This window comes from Schistocerca gregaria, chromosome 1 (genome assembly GCF_023897955.1).
Source record: "Schistocerca gregaria isolate iqSchGreg1 chromosome 1, iqSchGreg1.2, whole genome shotgun sequence".
NCBI classification, from domain to species: Eukaryota; Metazoa; Arthropoda; class Insecta; order Orthoptera; family Acrididae; genus Schistocerca; species Schistocerca gregaria.
The window spans coordinates 190,711,935-190,727,134 of NC_064920.1; positions in this window are offsets into that span (position 1 = coordinate 190,711,935).

Here is a 15,200-nt window from a genome sequence, read left to right on the forward strand (position 1 = left end):
GAGTGCGAGTGTCCTCTGAAATATGTAATTCTTGTATTACTTGTGCCAACTGATCTTGTACTTCCCGGATTTCTCTTTTGTACTGTGTATTGATTTGATTTTGAGTCTGTTTAAATTTTCTAATTTGTTCATACTCTTCAGTGTCAGTGAAGGCTACAGGTTTGGCGTCATACAGATCATCATCTACCTTTGTAGATAATTTAGTGAACTGATCTGAAAGTTCGGCTGCTTTATCCGATAGTGAAATTATTTCCTCTGTGTGTTTTTCTGAACCAAGTTTCAGAGTATCCATTTGTGTTGAAATCGTATTTACTGTGTCCTTTAAGTTTTCCTGAGTTTTTGCAAGTTGCGTAACCGAATCGGTAGATGCAACTGAGTCAATTTTAGCTTGCAAGGTCTCATGAGTTTCATGAACAATAGTTTGCAGTACTTTCATGGCTGCTTCGTGATTCTGTAATGCATTTTTATGCCGCTAAAAATACGTTGAAAATGCTCACAAATTTGTGTTTATACGTCATTAAAGACTTTTTGACATTTCGATTCAATGTTATGTAACTCATTAGTTAAATCTTCACGTGTTTGTTCAAGCGTGGTGTCTAACTTCCGAAGATTTTGTTCCATTGCATCTAACCTTTGAAGCTTTTGCTGTGTTTGTCTCTGATTTTGTTCCATCGTGTCTAATTTTTGAAAATTTTGTACCATTGTGTATAACTTTTGTAGCCTTTGTCCCATTTGTTGCATTAACTGTTATAACAATGCACTGGTGTCTAAAACGTGTTCCTCAATTCTATTCGGCAGTGCATTTGAACAGGCAATATTCGCATTTTAAAAAGCAGAAAATGTGTCTTGACTTAGGCCTATTGGAGAAAACGGAGAGGACGCAAAAACCTGAATCTACAGTATTTGCAAGATTGTGTCCTGTCATTTCGGAATCCTGAGGTGAGCTGTTGCCGACCGATGGACCGATAATGCTTCCCTGTTCACTAATTGTTTTACTGTCTACACAACTATTTGCAGCCCGCTCCATTTCCCTATGCACGATTACCAAATTACTACTTTGAACATTAGTTAATTCTTTACTCGGTGGCGCTAACACACTGTCATTTCTCAGTTTACTTTGGAGCGTAGTACTACGTTTTTCACACGCCATAATTGACACAATATTTCACACGATACCACAGAAAAGCACAATTTGAAGAGCAAAATAAGAAAACACATTAACAAAGCAGTGAAGATAATATCTAGTTAATTGCAAGCGCAGCTGCGAAATACTTGGTGCAAATCTACATGCATGCCACAACTGTTTTACTGTAAAACAATGAAATACTGCAATTACTAAGGAGATTCTCTCTACAATTACGCGCTAGCTATAAACAATTGCTACACTAATTACACAAACTAAAAGAAAAATCAGAAGATTCCAGTGAGGTATCCTCGGCTAAGGGTCGACATATGAAACATCCCCTTAGAAAAATTGTACATGACTGTTCTTAAACTGACACACAATATTTTTTTTAACGCAGCGCAATCTGACTTTCAGTAATCCCTACAAGAGAATGGCCCTGACTAACATTAACCTATGAATTTCACAAATCACTTACCTCACAAAAATCATGGTTACTCGAACTACTGCAATACAGCAAGCGCCACTACTGCCAGCTAAATAAAAGATTCAATCTACTGAAGGTACTAACTACTGATAGGCATAGTTAGCAAATGAAAGATTTTGTAGAGAACCAACAATGTATTTACCTCAATAGTGTTCAAAAGTCATAATGTATATAGCAGTTCATGACATCCAGTCTCACAAATTTCAAAACTCCGCCATCACTCCCCTTACAGCCACCACCGCTGGCAGCTCAGCTACAACTGCGCAACGCTACGCGCTGTTCACATCCATCTGCCCAACGCTACAATAGCGAGTATTACAACAATGCCAACTAGCCACAGACTGCACACAGCACAGCCAGTGATCTTCATACAGAGCGCTACGTGGCGTTACCAATAAAAAAACCTAAACACAAAGATTAATCAATAACAACATCCTGTTGTATTCCTGTTATCCTTCGCCAGGCTTCTTTAGCCAGCGCATCTTCCTTGTTGGTGCTGAGATGTCCCATTGCTCCATTTACGTGGTCTGTCCAAGAACGTCGTGGTCTTCAACGCTTACCTCTGCCGGTTGCTTTCCTTTCATAAACCTTCATTGACCACTGATGATCTGACATTCTCATCATATGCCCGAACCATTTTCTACATTTTCTTCCAATTCTGTCTACCACTGTATAATTTGCCTTCATTCTAGCTCTTTCTTCATCATTAGTTTTTCTTTCCATGCTTGATACTCTTGGACTCCTACACAAATAATACATTTCCACAGCTTTTAGTCTTCTTTACTGTATGGTTAAATGATGATGGCGTCCTCTTGGGTAAAATATTCCGGAGGTAAAATAGTCCCCCCTTCGGATCCCTGGGCGGGGACTACTCAAGAGGACGTCGTTAACAGGAGAAAGAAAACTGGCATTATACGGATCGGAGCGTGGAATGTCAGTTCTCTTAATCGGGCAGGTAGGTTAGAAAATTTAAAAAGGGAAATGGATAGGTTAAAGTTAGATATGGTGGGAATTAGTGAAGTTCGGTGGCAGGAGAAACAAGACTTTTGGTCAGGTGAATACAGGGTTATAAATACAAAATCAAATAGGGGTAATGCAGGAGTATGAATAATAATGAATAAAAAATAGGAGTGCGGGTAATCTACTAAAAAACAGCATAGTGAACGCATTGTTGTGGTCAAGATAGACACGAAGCGCACACCTACTACAGTAGTACAAGTTTATATGCCAACTAGCTCTGCAGATGACGGAGAAATTGATGAAATGTATGATGAGATAAAAGAAATTATTTAGGTAGTGAAGGGAGACGAAAATATAACAGTCATGGGTGACTGGAATTCGAGAGTAGGAAAAGGGAGAGAAGGAAACATAGTAGGTGAATATGGATTGGGCGAAAGAAATAAAAGAGGAAGCCATCTGGTATAATTTTGCACAGCGCATAACTTAATCATAGCTAACACTTGGTTGAAGAATCATGAAAGAAGGTCGTATACATGGAAGAACCCTGGAGATACTAGAAGATATCAGATAGATTATATAATGGTAAGACAGAGATTTAGGAACCAGGTATTAAATTGTAAGACATTTGCAGGGGCAGATGTGGACTCTGACCACAACCTAACGGTTATGAACTGTAGATAAAAACTGAAGAAGCTGCAAGAACGTTGGAATTTAAGGAGATGGGACCTGGATAAACTGACTAAACCAGAGGTTGTACAAATGTAAGGATGTAGAGGCTTCTCTCACTAGGGATAAGATAGATACTGTCTACAGGAAAATTAAAGAGGCCTTTGGAGAAAAGAGAACCACTTGTATGAATATCAAGAGCTCAGATGGAAATCCAGTTCTAAGCAAAGAAGGGAAAGCAGAAAGGTTGAAGGAGTATATAGAGGGTCTATACAAGGGCGACGTACTTGAGGACAATATTCTGGAAATTGAAGAGAATGTAGATCAAGACGAAATGGGAGATACAATAGTGTGTGAAGAGTTTGAGAGAGCACTGAAAGACCTGAGTCGAAACAAGGTCCCAGGAGTAGACAACATTCCATTAGAACTACTGATAACCTTGGGAGAGGCAGTCCTGACAAAACTCTACCATCTGGTGAGCAAGATGTATGAGACAGGCGAAATACCCTCAGACTTGAAGAAGAATATAATAATTCCAATCCCGAACAAAGCAGGTGCTCACAGATGTGAAAATTACCGAACAATCAGTTTAATAAGCAACAGCTGCAAAATACTAATGCGAATTCTTTACAGACGAATGGAAAAACTAGTAGAAGCCGACCTTGGGGAAGATGAGTTTGGATTCCGTAGAAATATTGGAACACGTGAGGGAATACTTATCTACATCTACATCCATACTCCGCAAGCCACCTGACGCTGTGTGGCGGAGGGTATCCTGAGTACCTCTATCGGTTCTCCCTTCTGTTCCAGTCTCGTATTGTTCGTGGAAAGAAGGATTGTCGGTATGCTTCTGTGTGGGCTCTAATCTCTCTGATTTTATCCTCATCGTCTCTTCGCGAGATATACGTAGGAGGGAGCAATATACTGCTTGACTCTTCAGTAAAGGTATATTCTCGAAACTTTAACAAAAGCCCGTACCGAGCTACTGAGCGTCTCTCCTGCAGAATCTTCCACTGGAGTTTATCTATCATCTCCGTAACACTTTCGCGATTACTAAATGATCCTGTAACGAAGCGCGCTGCTTTCTGTTGGATCTTCTCTATCTCTTCTATCAACCCTATCTGGTACGGATCCCACACTGCTGAGCATTATTCAAGCAGTGGGCGAATAAGCGTACTGTAACCTAATTCCTTTGTTTTCGGATTGCATTTTCCTAGGATTCTTCCAATGAATCTCAGTCTGGTATCTGCTTTACCGACGATCAACTTTATATGATTATTCCATTTTAAATCGTTCCTAATGCGTACTCCCAGATAATTTATGGAATTAACTGCTTCCAGTTGCTGACCTGCTATTTTGTAGCTAAATGATAAGGGATCTATCTTTCAATGTATTCGCAACCCATTTCACTTGTCTACATTGAGATTCAATTGCCGTACCCTGCACCATGCGTCAATGCGCTGCAGATCCTCCTGCATTTCAGTACAATTTTCCATTGTTACAACCTCTCGATACACCAGAGCATCATCTGCAAAAAGCCTAAGTGAACTTCCGATGTCATCCACCAGGTTATTTATGTTGTTGTTGTTGTTGTTGTCTTCAGTCCTGAGACTGGTTTGATGCAGCTCTCCATGCTACTCTATCCTGTGCAAGCTGCTTCATCTCCCAGTACCTACTGCAACCTACATCCTTCTGAATCTGCTTAGTGTACTCATCTCTCGGTCTCCCTCTACGATTTTTACCCTCCACACTGCCCTCCAATGCTAAATTTGTGATCCCTTGATGCCTCAAAACATGTCCTACCAACCGATCCCTTCTTCTAGTCAAGTTGTGCCACAAACTTCTCTTCTCCCCAATCCTATTCAATACCTCCTCATTAGTTACGTGATCTATCCACCTTATCTTCAGTATTCTTCTGTAGCACCACATTTCGAAAGCTTCTATTCTCTTCTTGTCCAAACTAGTTATCGTCCATGTTTCACTTCCATGCATGGCTACACTCCAAACAAATACTTTCAGAAACGACTTCCTGATACATAAATCTATATTCGATGTTAACAAATTTCTCTTCTTCAGAAACGCTTTCCTTGCCATTGCCAGTCTACATTTTATATCCTCTCTACTTCGACCATCATCAGTTATTTTACTTCCTAAATAGCAAAACTCCTTTACTACTTTAAGTGTCTCATATCCTAATCTAATTCCCTCAGCATCACCCGATTTAATTTGACTACATTCCATTGTCCTCGTTTTGCTTTTGTTAATGTTCATCTTATATCCTCCTTTCAAGACACTGTCCATTCCGTTCAACTGCTCTTCCAAGTCCTTTGCTGTCTCTGACAGAATTACAATGTCATCGGCGAACCTCAAAGTTTTTACTTCTTCTCCATGAATTTTAATACCTACTCCAAATTTTTCTTTTGTTTCCTTTACTGCTTGCTCAATATACAGATTGAATAACACCGGGTGAGGATACAATCCTGTCTCACTCCTTTCCCAACCACTGCTTCCCTTTCATGCCCCTCGACTCTTATTACTGCCATCTGGTTTCTGTACAAATTATAAATAGCCTTTCGCTCTCTGTATTTTACCCCTGCCACCTTTAGAATTTGAAAGAGAGTATTCCAGTCAACATTGTCAAAAGCTTTCTCTAAGTCTACAAATGCTAGAAACGTAGGTTTGCCTTTCCTTAATCTTTCTTCTAAGATAAGTCGTAAGGTCAGTATTGCCTCACGTGTTTCAACATTTCGACGGAATCCAAACTGATCCTCCCCGAGGTCTGCATCTACCAGTTTTTCCATTCGTCTGTAAAGAATTCGCGTTAGTATTTTGCAGCCGTGGCTTATTAAACTGATAGTTCGGTAATTTTCACATCTGTCAGCACCTGCTTTCTTTGGGATTGGAATTATTATATTCTTCTTGAAGTCTGAGGGTATTTCGCCTGTCTCATACATCTTGCTCACCAGCTGGTAGAGTTTTGTCATGACTGGCTCTCCCAAGGCCGTCAGTAGTTCTAATGGAATGTTGTCTACTCCGGGGGCCTTGTTTCGACTCAGGTCTTTCAGTGCTCTGTCAAACTCTTCACGCAGTATCGTATCTCCCATTTCGTCTTCATCTACATCTTCTTCTATTTCCATAATATTGTCCTCAAGTACATCGCCCTTGTATAAACTTTCTATATACTCCTTCCACCTTTCTGCCTTCCCTTCTTTGCTTAGAACTGGGCTGCCATCTGAGCTCTTAATATTCATACACGTGGTTCTCTTCTCTCCAAAGGTCTCTTTAATTTTCCTGTAGGCAGTATCTATCTTACCCCTAGTGAGATAAGCTTCTACATCCTTACATTTGTCCTCTAGCCATCCCTGTTTAGCCATTTTGCACTTCCTGTCGATCTCATTTTTGAGACGTTTGTATTCCTTTTTGCCTGCTTCATTTACTCCATTTTTATATTTTCTCCTTTCATCAATTAAATTCAATATTTCTTCTGTTACCCAAGGGTTTCTAGCAGCCCTCGTCTTTGTACCTACTTTATCCTCTGCTGCCTTCACTACTACATCCCTCAGAGCTATCCATTCTTCTTCTACTGTATTTCTTTCCCCTATTCCTGTCAATTGTTCCCTTATGCTCTCTTTGAAACTCTGTACAACCTCTGGTTCTTTCAGTTTATCCAGGTCCCATCTCCTTAATTTCCCACATTTTTGCAGTTTCTTCAGTTTTAATCTACAGGTCATAACCAATAGATTGTGGTCAGAGTCCACATCTGCCCCTGGAAATGTCTTACAACTTAAAACCTGGTTCCTAAATCTCTGTCTTACCATTATATAAGCTATCTGATACCCTTTAGTATCTCCAGGGTTCTTCCACGTATACAACCTTCTTTCATGATTCTTAAACCAAGTGTTAGCTATGATTAAGTTGTGCTCTGTGCAAAATTCTACTAGGCGGCTTCCTCTTTCATTTCTTAGCCCCAATCCATATTCACCTACTATGTTTCCTTCTCTCCCTTTTCCTACACTAAAATTCCAGTCACCCATTACTATTAAATTTTCGTCTCCCTTCACTATCTGAATAATTTCTTTTATTTCATCGTACATTTCTTCAATTTCTTCATCATCTGCAGAGCTAGTTGGCATATAAACTTGTACTACTGTAGTAGGTGTGGGCTTCGTATCTATCTTGGCCACAATAATGCGTTCACTATGCTGTTTGTAGTAGCTTACCCGCATTCCTATTTTCCTATTCATTATTAAACCTACTCCTGCATTACCCCTATTTGATTTTGTGTTTATAACCCTGTATTCACCTGACCAGAAGTCTTGTTCCTCCTGCCACCGAACTTCACTAATTCCCACTATATCTAACTTTAACCTATCCATTTCCCTTTTTAAATTTTCTAACCTACCTGCCCGATTAAGGGATCTGACATTCCACGCTCCGATCCGTAGAACGCCAGTTTTCTTTCTCCTGATAACGACATCCTCCTGAGTAGTCCCCGCCCGGAGATCCGAATGGGGGACTATTTTACCCCCGGAATATTTTACCCAAGAGGATGCCATCATCATTTAATCATAAAGTAAAGCTGCATGTCCTCGGGAAAAATTACGGCTGTAGTTTCCCCTTGCTTTCAGCCGTTCGCACTACCAGCACAGCAAGGCCGTTTCGGTTAATGTTGCAAGGCCAGATCAGTCAATCATCCAGACTGTTGCCCCTGCAACTACTGAAAAGGCTGCTGCCCCTCTTCAGGAGCCACACGTTTGTCTGGCCTCTCAACAGATACCCCTCCGTTGTGGTTGCACCTACGGTACGGCCATCTGTATCGCTGAGGCACGCAAGCCTCCCCACCAACGACAAAGTCCATGGTTCATGGGGGGAGGAGGTTATTTATATATATTGTAAATAGCAACGATCCTATGACACTCCCCTGCGGCACACCTGAAATCACTCTTACTTCGGAAGACCTCTCTCCATTGAGATTGACATGCTGCGTTCTGTTATCTAGGAACTCCTCAATCCAATCACAGAATTGGTCTGATAGTCCATATGCTCTTACTTTGTTCATTAAACGACTGTGGGGAACTGTATCAAACGCCTTGCAGAAGTCAAGAAACACGGCATCTACCTGTGAACCAGTGTCTATGGACCTTTGAGTCTCGTGGACGAATAGCGCGAGCTGGGTTTCACACGACCGTCTTTTTCGAAACCCATGTTTATTCCTACAGAGTAGATTTATAGTCTCCAGAAAAGTCATGATGCTCGAACATAATACGTGTTCCAAAATTCTACAAGTGATCGACATTAGAGATATAGGCCTATAGTTCTGCACATCTGTTCGATGTCGCTTCTTGATGACGGTGATGACCTGTGCCCTTTTCCAATCCTTTGGAACGCTACACTCTTCTAGAGACCGAGGTACACCGCTGCAAGAAGGTGGGCAAGTTCCTTCGCGTACTCTGTGTAAAATCGAACTAGTATCCCGTCAGGTCCAGCGGCCTTTCCTCTTTAGAGCGATTTTAATTGTTTCTCTATCCCGCTGTCGTCTACTTCGATACCTACTATTTTGTCATATGTGCGACAATCTAGAGAAGGAACTACAGTGCAGTATTCCTCTGTGAAACAGCTTTGGAAAAATACATTTAGTATTTCGGCCTTTAGTCTGTCATCCTCTGTTTCAGTACCATTTTGGTCACAGAGTGCCTGGACATTTTGTTTTGACCCACCTACCACTTTGACAAAAGACCAAAATTTCTTAGGATTTTCTGCCAAGTTAGTACATAGAACTTTACTTTCGCATTCATTGAACGCCTCTCGCATAGCCCTCCTCACACCACATTTCGCTTGGCGTAATTTTTGTTTGTCTGCAAGGCTTTGGCTATGTTTATGTTGGCTGTGAAGTTCCCTATGCTTCCGCAGCAGTTTTCTAACTCGGTTGTACCACGGTGGCTATTTTCCATCTCTTAGAAGAAAGATTAAGGAAAGGCAAACCTACATTTCTAGCTTTTGTAGATTTAGAGAAAGCTTTTGACAATGTTGACTGGAATACTCTCTTACAAAGTCTGAAGGTGGCAGGGGTAAAATACAGGGAGCGAAAGGCTATTTACAATTTGTGCAGAAACCAGATGGCAGTTATAAGAGTCGAGGGACATGAAAGGGAAGCAGTGGTTTGGATGGGAGTGAGACAGGGTTGTAGCCTCTCCCATATGTAATTCAATCTGTATATTGAGTAAGCAGTAAAGGAAACAAAAGAAAAATTCGGAGTTGGTATTAAAATCCATGGAGAATAAATAAAAACTTTGAGGTTTGCCGATAACATTGTAATTGTGCCAGAGACAGCAAAGGACTTGGAAGAGCAGTTGACCGGAATGGGCAGTGTCTTGAAAGGAGGATATAAGACGAACATCAACAAAAGCAAAACGATGATAACAGAATTTAGTCGAATTAAATCCGGTGATGCTGAGGGAATTAGATTAGGAAATGAGACACTTAAAGTAGTAAAGGAGTTTTGCTATTTGGGGAGCAAAATAAATGATGATGGTCGAAGTAGAGAGGATATAAAATGTAAACTGCCAATGGCAGTTGATAACATCGAGTATAGATTTACGTGTCAGGGAGTCGTTTCGGAAAGTATTTGTATGGAGTGTAGCCTTGTATGAAAGTGAAACATGGACGATAGATACTTTGGATAAGAAGAGAATAGAAGCTTTTGAAATGCTGTGCTACAGCCGAATGCTGAAGATTAGATGGGTAGATCATATAACTAATGAGGAGGTATTGAATAGAATTGGGGAGGAGTTTATGGCACAACTTCACAAGAAGAGACCGGTTGGTAGGACATGTTCTGAGGCATCAAGGGATCACAAATTTAGCATTGGAGGGCAGCGTGGAAGGAAAAAATCGTAGAGGGAGACCAAGAGATGAATACACTAAGCAGATTCAGAAGGATGTAGGTTGCTGTAAGTACTGGGAGATGAAGAAACTTGCACAGGATAGAGTAGCATGGAGAACTGCATCAAACCAGTCTCAGGACTGAAGACCACAACAACAACATTGCCTTAGGGGTACGAATACAATAACCACCTCAGTCTGTGGACAAGTTGTTACGTACCCTATCTTTTGTCAAGGATCACTACTGAGAAGAGAATTGTACATCGTTTACTCCTGTCCTCTACGAGTACATTACAGACTTGCCCCATGAACATACCATAATACGATTAGTGATGGAAGATCTAATGTTTAAGATTATCAGATGATCTATTCTTTCTTGTTTATAATTTCACGAAACCGAAGGCAAAACAAAAAATGCACAGAACAATTTTAGAATGTAGCTCCATCTGCTTTGAATATGTTGCTCGAGATGCAATAATTAGTTAGTTACCAATTGCACCTGGATGTCTCCTCACTGAACGAATATCTCTGTTTGGCTGCAGATTATTAGTGATTACAATCTACTAAAAGTATCTACGCTTATTGATGTAGCAGGCGTGCAGGGTTTAGAATGGACCTCTGTCTTCCGTCTCGGTGTGGGTTTAAGTAACACCGTTCTTAGAAAACTATAATAAAATTAAATGTAGTAAGAGCAGATGAGGATATTTAATTGTCAGTGCTCAATTTTAAAGTTAAATACGGATGAAGTGCCCATGTCGTCAAAACCCAAATCGTAGCATTTTTTGTGTGCATAGCTATATGAACTACAGTGAATGAGAAGCCTTTTTTGTTTGAGTAACTGTGTAGGGCCTTTGATTTCTTATTTGATCGTAAAAGCGGTAAAATACACTCCTGGAAATTGAAATAAGAACACCGTGAATTCATTGTCCCAGGAAGGGGAAACTTTATTGACACATTCCTGGGGTCAGATACATCACATGATCACACTGACAGAACCACAGGCACATAGACACAGGCAACAGAGCATGCACAATGTCGGCACTAGTACAGTGTATATCCACCTTTCGCAGCAATGCAGGCTGCTATTCTCCCATGGAGACGATCGTAGAGATGCTGGATGTAGTCCTGTGGAACGGCTTACCATGCCATTTCCACCTGGCGCCTCAGTTGGACCAGCGTTCGTGTTGGACGTGCAGACCGCGTGAGACGACGCTTCATCCAGTCCCAAACATGCTCAATGGGGGACAGATCCGGAGATCTTGCTGGCCAGGGTAGTTGACTTACACCTTCTAGAGCACGTTGGGTGGCACGGGATACATGCGGACGGGCATTGTCCTGTTGGAACAGCAACTTCCCTTGCCGGTCTAGGAATGGTAGAACGATGGGTTCGATGACGATTTGGATGTACCGTGCACTATTCAGTGTCCCCTCGACGATCACCAGAGGTGTACGGCCAGTGTAGGAGATCGCTCCCCACACCATGATGCCGGATGTTGGCCATGTGTGCCTCTGTCGTATGCAGTCCTGATTGTGGCGCTCACCTGCACGGCGCCAAACACGCATACGACCATCACTGGCACCAAGGCAGAAGCGACTCTCATCGCTGAAGGCGACACGTCTCCATTCGTCCCTCCATTCACGCCTGTCGCGACACCACTGGAGGCGGGCTGCACGATGTTGGGGCGTGAGCGGAAGACGGCCTAACGGTGTGCGGGACCGTAGCCCAGCTTCATGGAGACGGTTGCGAATGGTCCTCGCCGATACCCCAGGAGCAACAGTGTCCCTAATTTGCTGGGAAGTGGCGGTGCGGTCCCCTACGGCACTGCGTAGGATCCTACGGTCTTGGCGTGCATCTGTGCGTCGCTGCGGTCTGGTGCCAGGTCGACGAGCACGTGTACCTTCCGCCGACCACTGGCGACAACATCGATGTACTGTGGAGACCTCACGCCCCACGCGTTGAGCAATTCGGCGGTACGTCCACCCGACCCCCTGCATGCCCACTATACGCCCTCGCTCAAAGTCCGTCAACTGCACATACGGTTCACGTCCACGCTGTCGCGGCATGCTACCAGTGTTAAAGACTGCGATGGAGCTCCGTATGCCACGGCAAACTGGCTGACACTGACGGCGGCGGTGCACAAATGCTGCGCAGCTAGCGCCATTCGACGGCCAACACCGCGGTTCCTGGTGTGTCCGCAGTGCCGTGCGTGTGATCATTGCTTGTACAGCCCTCTCGCAGTGTCGGGAGCAAGTATGGTGGGTCTGACACACCGGTGTCAATGTGTTCTTTTTTCCATTTCCAGGAGTGTACGTACAGCTGGATTGTTAAAATTAAAAAAAAAAGAACTGACGAGTAAAAATATTGCGCTGTAGTTCGAGATTAAAAATATTTGTTATAATTCTTGTTGGGACAAATGAGAAATACACTTGGGTAACATACATTGACCTTTCCATAAATGGTATACTGAAGGTTAATAATTACTCATTTCACATTAAATAATCTTACCACACTGCACATTAGTCTTGTCAGTGTGACAGAAATACTAGTTCATAGTTCAGATAGTACTGAACCGCACAATAGCTCTGGGTTCGGTGTGGGGTGGCGGTAGGATGAGTGGACTGCTGTGGTCTGTTGTATGGTTGTGAACCACTGAGGGCTATGGCGGGATGAAGCCTCTCCGTCGTTTCTAGGTCCCAGATTTCATACACAATACATAACCTGTTGTTGGACGCCTTTCATGCCATGTATTTACAGGAGACTCAATAAACATCAAAGAATCTGTAGTCACTTCTGTCTGCTGTGGTAGTGCGTCAATGGGTGGAATATTTGCACATCTGTGCTTTGACGTAAGCTTGGTGACAGAATCAGATTGCGAGGTAGCGTGATCAGCAGAAAACATGGGAATTTTTGACTGGATACTCTTTTTCTACCTGCTACCATGAGGATGAGCTGATCTGTTAATCACAGTCACTCTCTTGCGATAATGAAACGAATGCACTGAAGCGATATCGTTCTGATTTCGTGAGACCGTTGCTGGGTTTTACACTTGCAAAGCATTTACGTGATTGCACATTATGTGGTTTTCCAGATTAGATTTCTTCCCCTGAGATAATTTGCAGCCTTCTTTCACCACTTCACCACTATGTCTTTCTTCGCAATCACTCCTTTTTTACAACATGTGTGAATGACTAACTTGCTTTTATTCAATGATTTAAACTTACGATATGCTTATCTCATTGCTCCTTAACTCGTGTAATAATATTTCTGGTGTTAATGTTACTATATGGTGATTTTGGTTGTTTCGTGTACATGGATGGTCAAGTAATGATACGTGGCCAATTGAATGGGATTTGTATATCAAGCTTGAGACGTTTGTCTTCAGTTATTAAACAACACGTTTAATGCGAACATGATAGGAATTCCTTAAGAACTTATTTTCAATCCCCTTGACTTTCGCTCAAGATAATCTTCCTCGCGTTCTATACCTCCATATGTGTTCACTTAAGAACTGCGTTCTCAAATTAATAAGTTATCTTTAAATGTCTTTGAAGCCAACATGGAATTATCATCTTTAAACTGTGATTAGAGTTTCATTTAAAAAGATTTATTTTTTTTCAAGTAATCTTCCATGGATATCGAACTTCATTACACGTTTTAACGGAGGAGAGGACCGGAGACTGAAACAAATTTTAACAATTACACGGGCTGGGTCTTTCCTGTTTACTACGTGTTGTAGAATACAGAGAACAAAAGCAATTACTTGTCACGAAATACATATACAAAATATTGTTCTTAAGCTTCTATATTTGGTAAGAATATGTTGCCTAGTGTAAGGATTATAGTTTCAGTTTTGTCTGAGGTTCACTCTCGTCATTTCACGCTTTAATTACTCCATTGCCCGTTGCTAAACTTCTTACAACTACGAAACTTAAAAATAAAGTTATTCGATTGCCCTATTCATATATGCGTCATAATTTATATAAAGGGAGAATATTTCAAGGCATTACATGTACAGATTCATATGAACTCAAAAGTTAAAGTAAATTGTAGTGAAAGTCTTTCAGAGTTAAAATTCAAAACTAATCGATAAGCAAATTAATACATGCAGAGCGTTGGCCGTACCTGTATGTAACGATAAATCTTTCATCAGCTCTTTCTCCGTTATCTTATTCAAGATCTATCTGTTGTCATAAGTGTAACCACCCTTCCGGCGTTCGGCATATATCTTCTATGAACCGTATTTCTGTCACATTGTCAACGCTATCCATGCTCTCCACATATCTATCTGTTTCTGATTTTTTCCCTTTATGTCATCTGCTAACCTCACCGCATTATTCATCGCTCTTCTCCGGATCAGTCAATTCCTACTGCAGATTTGGTCACATCTGTATAGCCACCACACACTTCTGTCAGATGTCTTTACGCACATGCGACAAAAACATAATACAGAAATGAATACATGCATTAGTAATTAAACTGCCGTTCCTGTAATACAGCAAACAGATTTTTTAGATTAAATTAGTAGTTTCCTTAGATATAAGGATCTGAATCGTGTAGTCTTGTCTATACAAATAAATAATCTTATGCTGGCTTTTATGGGTTCCACAATAAAACTGCAGAAACCACAAAAAAAGCAACGAACGTATATCTATTTTAAACATCTCTTTATTCTGCCCGTTCCGTGGACACATCGTGCCAAGCGCTCCATACCAATAAACTATTTTTCCTGAAAAATAGCCAACAGTCTTATAGCTTCTCCCAGCAGGCGCAGTGCCAAAGAGGATGTTGGTGCAATTTGAAAAAGAAGAGGAGAATTAATTCCAAACAGACTAGCTGTTACATCCAGACATGATTTTCCTTTTTCATATTCTTCTGGGTTCAGAGATATTAGTGTTTGATACACTTGTTAAACTAATTCGTCTGTACAAGAACAGTTCTAAAGCCTTCCATGGATGAAGTGAAGTTAACAGCACCAAGTTTTGAAGTAAAAGGGAGTCTGAGAAGAAATACGTGAGTGAACTGTGGCACGTATCTGCACCCAAAGGAGATAAGCCACGTTTAGCGCGTGGGAAGTAATTGAT